Source organism: Pieris rapae, chromosome 20 (genome assembly GCF_905147795.1).
Source record: "Pieris rapae chromosome 20, ilPieRapa1.1, whole genome shotgun sequence".
NCBI classification, from domain to species: domain Eukaryota; kingdom Metazoa; phylum Arthropoda; class Insecta; order Lepidoptera; family Pieridae; genus Pieris; species Pieris rapae.
Window position 1 is genome coordinate 2348485 of NC_059528.1, and position 7511 is coordinate 2355995.

Consider the following 7511-nt stretch of genomic DNA (forward strand, 5'->3'; position numbering starts at 1 on the left):
ATGGGAGAGTATTTTATTTACGAATGATAAACACAATATTGAGTATGTGTACTTGGTTTGTACTTCCAACTAAAATGCACTTGTACCAATCGCGAGATCGCCTTCATTTAAGATCGATATAAGTGAAATGCCACTCTAATAATTAATCTATTGAGAACTCGTAGTAATGCTCAAAGGAACCACTTTGACAAACACGGATGAGCTCAGAATTGGTTCCGCTGTTTAGTTGCCTGATTGTTTCCCATTCGCTTATTTGTAACAACGGGACGAAGTTAATTTGTAACTCAATATCTCAGAGCAATAATTTTAATGAAAAATATCGACTGTGATATACATACTGATGTTATTATTACTTACTCATTTATTCCAATTAGACCACTTAAAATGGCGCTTCTGAACGTTAAGTAAATGATGATTCTAGGTGCCCCTTACAAAAGGTAGAACTTGGCGATTGAAAAGAGTGGCGGAAAGTTTCTTGCCAGTTCTTCTTACCCGCTCTACGCCCTTGACTTGCGAACTGGTGGTAAATGTAAATTTACGATTAATTTAACTTGTTTTCCTTGACGTTCATAAGTGTACATGTTTACATAAATGAATAAAGATATTATGACTATGACTATGACTAGTTTCGTGTGGAGAAGAATGGACAAGATACTGAAGAAACCACACTTATTTTAAAATTAGTTTGAAACAATGCTTGATTCATTACGGAACTTGATTTATTAATATAAGAATAATGTATTCGGCTTACTCGCTCGACTTCATCCTTCCAAACATTATTAAGAATTATATATTCGATATTATTGAATAATATTGCCTCATGTATATTAATCACCATAATATGAAAAAAAAATGTTAACTATAGTAGGATTTGAATAAATGCAGATGATACCGAACCGATGAACCGATAATGAATGAAATGAAATTGAAACCAACAATAAACTAGTCTTTGGCATAATTCAATGGCAACCTTATTATTGTATTGGAATTAGCTTTTGATATCGCATAGTTAGCAAAAGCTAAACATTGATGACGATTTTTTTAATTAGTAAAGTAGAATAATTAGAACAAAACACGTAGGTAATCTAAATCCATTTAATTATATTTATGATTAAGAATTATTTCCAAATTCAAAGGTCCAATTAGAAAACAATCACATATATAATCCAGACAGTATTCCAAATTTCACATCGTAATCCCCATCTCGAGATGTAATAGGAGTAATGTTGAAATTGCCAATATCATTGTTTTCAATTTCAATCTTGAGCAGAAATCGATAGCCTGGGGGCTCGTCAAGATTACTGGGGTCTGGGGTGCTAGGACATACCCTCGTTTTTAATATACGAAGGCTCCAGGCAACGCCTTTATCAGGAAATAGAGAAATGTGCATTTTTGATGATATTCCAATTTCGATTCGATAAAATTATATCGGCAATTTTAGTTCCATTTTTGAAATTGCTTTGAAACTTATGAGTATTCTTTAGTGTGTGTCGTAAAATTTAATTTAGTTATCGTAAATTTTCAGTATTTTAAAGGAAGCATAAGGCATTTTTTTACATTTAATACCAGCGATTATATTTTTACGTTTGGTTAAATAAATACATGTTCCTTAACCGATGGGCATGAATGTCATGAAAGTGGATCAAGCGAGAGAGGTATGTCTGGACCGTAGCAAGAGTAGATCTGTGGTCTTTCATAACCTCTTTCGGAGTAAGCCGTGCAGATATTTAAAAAAAAAATAATAAAGTAAACACACGCATTCAGGGTTTAGTAATTTTCACAGGAGAACGAAGCAGGCAGCTACCTCGCACAAAGAATTAGTCTAGCTATTTAAAGGGGGAACGTTGCCAGTATCTTCGGAACCTTGCCTAAAGGGACTCCTTTTAATAATATTTTATATATGTGTATGTATATATATGTTAGTTATTAGATATATTTTTATGTATTATGTTATTTCTGTATTAAATATGACTTTAATGAATAACAATTATATGTTCCGACAAGATCGAAATATCATCTAATAACGTAAAATATTCAGCTCTTTGATCTCGATCTAATCTTACAGAAACTGAGCAGTAACTTCTCGCAATAACAGTAAAACGTTGTAAAAAAATTGGTTTCTCTTCTTAAAAGTTTCGATAAAAATGTTTTACGTAGAATCATACACTACAGAGAAGTTTACAGTTTTATTACTTGAATATCATGTCACAAACTCTGTCAAATTTTGTGTTAAATAAATGTTATGACAAAATTGGAAAAATAATAAAGTTTATATTCTAGCCAGTGATAGGCATAATTCAGATGGGGGCTTAGAACCAGTTTTTATAGTTTCGAATTCCGATGGAGCACTTATATTCAATGCAAGTAATTGACACTTGATGTACGATGAAGTTTTTTGTGAATGTCCTATGACCCCTATGTGGGGCAGAGGCGTCCACAGGGAGTCTCCATTGCGTTCGGTCCCTTTGCCTCGTCTGCTACTGAACGGCGCCAGGTTTGCTTGGGACGGCCACGCTTCATGTACGATGAAGGATAATATCGTCAGGCAACTTCGGAGACCCAGTCCCATACAGGGACGTGTTTCACAACATGTTTACTGGCGCCCATGAGGAAATAATTAAAACAAAATATAAAAGGAATAGAATTTACACAAAAGGAAAAGAAACTTGTAGTGTTTCCGATCGCTTCTCGAAGTCTTTAGGCCTTCTTGTCAGTGGTTAGACTGATATGATAGGGTTTTCTTCTTGTAGGTTGAGAAGTTCAGCAGCAACATCCTTCCGACACCAATTTATCTTTAATAAATTAAGGATAAAGGATAATCTTGACATGATAGAAGTAACTTCTTGAATATCTAAATTAGGTCGAAATGATAGCTTAATAAAAGTCAAAAAGTCAAGTCCAAAATCATTTATTCATATAGGTAATATTATGTACACTTATGAACGTCAAAAACAAAAAAAAAATACATTAAATGAATCTAATTTAACATTTACTGCCGGTTGTCAAATCAACAAACTCTCCGCCACTCCTTTTAATCGCCAAGTTTTTGTACACAATGTTTGTAAGGAGACTAAAACAATGCCTAAACAAATGCCTAATCACATAAAATACCAATAAAAGAGTGTATCGCCACTGAATATATATTTGAAGCAATGGAAATACAACCTTAAATTAATTTTGTTAGTTGGTATAATGTCGAATTATTTCCTTAATCATTAAGCCGTGGCGCGAAGCAATCCAGAAATTTTAATAAAATTTCGACTATACCAGAATAAATTATAATTTATTAATAAATGTTTAATATTCCCGCAGACCCAATAGCTCATTGTACAAACGAACTGTATCGAAAATTTCATTAAACAGAAAAGTAAATGGTATGAACGTGAATTTTACAGTCGAAAAAATTTCAAACGACCCCACTTGTACTCAATATTGTAAAGAGACCGCATAATTTTCCGTTCATCGAAATCGTATTATGAATCTTTATTTGATCCTAATTTTTCGATACATACTTCACCAAATTGTTGATGGAGAGTTATTTGTTGTATTTCTTTTCTTTAGTTATGCCTAGGCCTATCCTTTAGTTAAATATAACAGGGGTATATGATAGACCAAAGCCATCATAATCTTCTTATAACACACGCTTTCAAATTATTTTCGTAATAATATCTAACAGTACAGCTTGTGAGAAGCGACTTTGTTTTGTGCTGTATAAAAAAAAAGAGTGATTCTACAACCTTTTTCAGGTGCCTCAGATTTCTGTATTTCTGCTTCATGATCATTTGTCAATCTAATAGGCAAGTGGTGATCAGCCTCCTGTGCCTGACACAAGCCGTCGACTTTTTGGGTATAAGGCAGCTTTCTCTACGATGTTTTCCTTCACCGTTAACGCAGCAGCAAAACGAGAAATCTTAAATGTGCACATGGGCAAAGTCCATTGGTACACGGCCAGGGATCGAAATTACGACCTCAAGGATGAGAGTCGCACGCTAAAGCCACTAGGCCAACACGGCTCTGTACCGTTCTCAACCGTAGGGTTTTTGGTTACAAATAAAAATTTGTAAAAAAATAAAAAATATAATAAATAATATAATATAATAAAAAATAAAAATATAATATATTAAAAAATATTCTTGTGTATATTTTTCACGTAACATATATGTTATTCAGGATATTATGTTAAGGTCTGCGGTATCAAAAACGAGTTTGAAAGTCCGGAAAGGCTTATCCCGACATTAGTATTCGCAAAGTTGTAAAAGAAAACATTAAAGGCGGGCACCATGTGAATACTTAGCATACACGTATTATAATACTTTGTTTTTAAAAATTCAATTTTATATGCTTTTAACTTGTCTATGGAATATGCTAGGCTCACAAACAATTGTTTAAATATTTTATTGGATTAAAATTCTAAGATGCGAGGTACTTAGCGATTGATAAGAGTTATGCTAAGTCGTTTCTTCTCATTTATTTTCGTCTAAACACTTGTAAAAGTAACATAAATAAGTGATATGTGTGTTACAATATACCAGTAAAAAAATATTTATTTTTATAGAAGAACTAGATGACTTTCGAAAAACCTACATATATCTGTTTGCTAATACAAAAATTGAATCTACATTAAGTGCAATACAATCAATGTAATGCTTTATATTTTATTTGCCTTTTTGCGGTAATCGTAGACGATTAAAATCGAATTTCAAATTCGTTGGAATCATTGGTATACGCGTAATTAAACATTCTCAAACATAAGTTATTCCATGTAAAGCAAGATGTGTTAATACAATACTTAGCGATTAAAAGATGTCTCGCAGTTCATTGACATTTCTTCTCGTCCGTTCTACGCCATGTTACGAATCAACAGTTAATGTAAAGTTATTCTACGTGTTTTCTAGATAATTCCACGACTATGTAGTCGTCGAGGGTTTTAAATAGCCTACGTAAACACTACTAAGTTTTTCTTTTAACTACTTTTTGTATGTCCTTTACTGCAAATCGCAAAAAGATGCCTCTTAACCTAATGTTGAACATTGTATCCTTTAAAATTCGTGTCTGTTACTTGTATGACCATAGCTTGCTCAGTGTTATATATAGTACATAATGAAAGGTTATGATCTTTTTTTGACGTAATTAAGGAAAATGTAACATTAATAAGTGGTATATAAAGTTCAAAGTAGTTTTTGATATCAATGCCAATACTGATAATGTATTCAGTAGGCACAATCACGATCTTCTTTTTAATAAAGAAACTTACTAAACTAGCATTTCCCAACCGTAACAATATTACGAACAAGCTACACAAGCTTGACACTGGTGCACGTTTTTGACAACCTGCTCGCTGCAAACTCGCACGTTAATATACTCCTAGAATTCTAAGGTAGAAGATAATTTTGGGACGAGACTACAAAAACATGTTTACTTTATCTTACTCCACATTGATGTCTGTACAACTGTCTGTGTGTAAGTCCGTGAAATAGACGTGGCTTTTGATTAGTGGTTTCTCATGCCTGAGGTCGTAGATTTGAGCCCTGGATGTGCACCAAAGGACTTGACTATGGCTATAAGGAAAATTAAGTAAAGAAATCGGCATGCCTTAGACCCAAAAAGTCGACGATGTGTTATAAAAACCTGATCATCTACTTGCATATTAACTCTAAAACCAAAAGCAAGCGTTGTAGTGCAATTGCAACTACCCGACATTGCTGTATTAAAATATATAACTGAGTCTGTTCTTCACAGTACATTTACTATTTATACTATATAAAATATATACGTGTATTTATTTTAGTATCGTATAATCTACAAAGCGTTACTTTAAAACGACTAATTGGTAAATGCCTAGAAAAAGGTGGTCTTTTATATAAAGCCAAAGCTAACGTGTTCATCGCGATATATTGTCGTGTGTCATACTTGGTTAACATCAGCATATTTTGAGAGTCCAATCACTGTTGTCAATATTACCATCTTCAGAAGTATAGGTGAAATTATTAATTTTAGACAATGTTTTGACTTCCAAAATAAATAATTAATGAAAAATCCAATAAACCAAGCCACACACAGTCTTTGTAATCATCTCGTGTATATAAAAATTTGAATTTGAATTTAAAAATCGTTAGGCTGTACGACGCAAGCCATATTGCGGTGTCGGTATCATCAAAGAAAAAACATCTCACCTTACATTATCAAGGCATAGATAATAGACTTGTATTGAATCTGTCTCACTATATAGTACATACATTATGGCATGTATCAGATGTCTGCAAACATCCCACGCCGCGGTTAAGGGGTCTACGGTGATTCATCAATTGCCACCCTTAATGACGTCATTATTGACTTGAGAGCCCATCCTATCATCGATCTGTTATTCGGTAGAGATTGCGCGGTGTAACACATAATTTTAACGTTAACCAAAGCTTAACGTTGACAACCGATACTGATGATGCATCAAAAATATACTTCATTAATTGTATATAACATAAATATATGTTATGAATTATATACACACTCCGTTCCTACAACATGTATAATTAATTTATTTTATTTATTAATTCCACTACATTTTTCCATCTTAACAGTTACTACTAATTCGATAGAACTCCAAAATAATTACCACACCAATTATTCTACATAAAAACATTAAAAAACTAAATTTATACGCCTAAATCTTATAACTAACAATATAATAATATAGCAAGCAACTCTTGCAACTCAACATAATTACCATATTTATAGTTTGCAGTCATTATGATATGTTACTAACTCACTCTAAGTATTCTTAATCGAGAAGTCGCTGAACTTCTCAATCCTAAGTTTCAAACAAACGCATTCCGAAGTGAATGCGCAAAAATTCTTCGTATGGGGAATGCAAACGTCGTACACTTATGAACGTCCAAAAAAAAAGAAATATAAAATGATTCTAATTTTACATTTACTGCCAGTTGTCAAATCAAGGGCTTAGAACGGAAGAGAAGAACTGGCAATAAACTCTCCGCCACTCTTTTTAATCGCCAAGTTTTTTTTCACACAATGTTTGTAAGGAGCTGCAACCATTACACCATGTTCCATGTGACATCTTGAGTAATAAAGAATAATAAAATATATTAGAAACAAAGATTTGTCCTCTATCAGCAGGGGGCATGGTGAAATAGGAGCACGCACTTACATACTCGTGAGAACAACACGCAAATACGTAGTAAAACAACAAATATCACCGCATACACGAATTCAAGTACAACCAGTAACCACAAGTAGCACCCGTTCACGAGTATTACGCATGGCCAGCCATCGGCCCCCTCGCCATATTTTAAGGAGAGAGACAACCCGACGCATGGACGCCGCCACAAGCAATGGCATTTAAGTGAGCATGACGATCCTTGAAATGTGGACGTAGCTACACAAGAAAATAGTAATAATACTAATTATACTGAAATAATTTGATACCACATGAATCACGGTTTGTTCCCACTTTACATTTTTTAAAAGTCGTAGATGTCGACGATCGCCCCATAGTC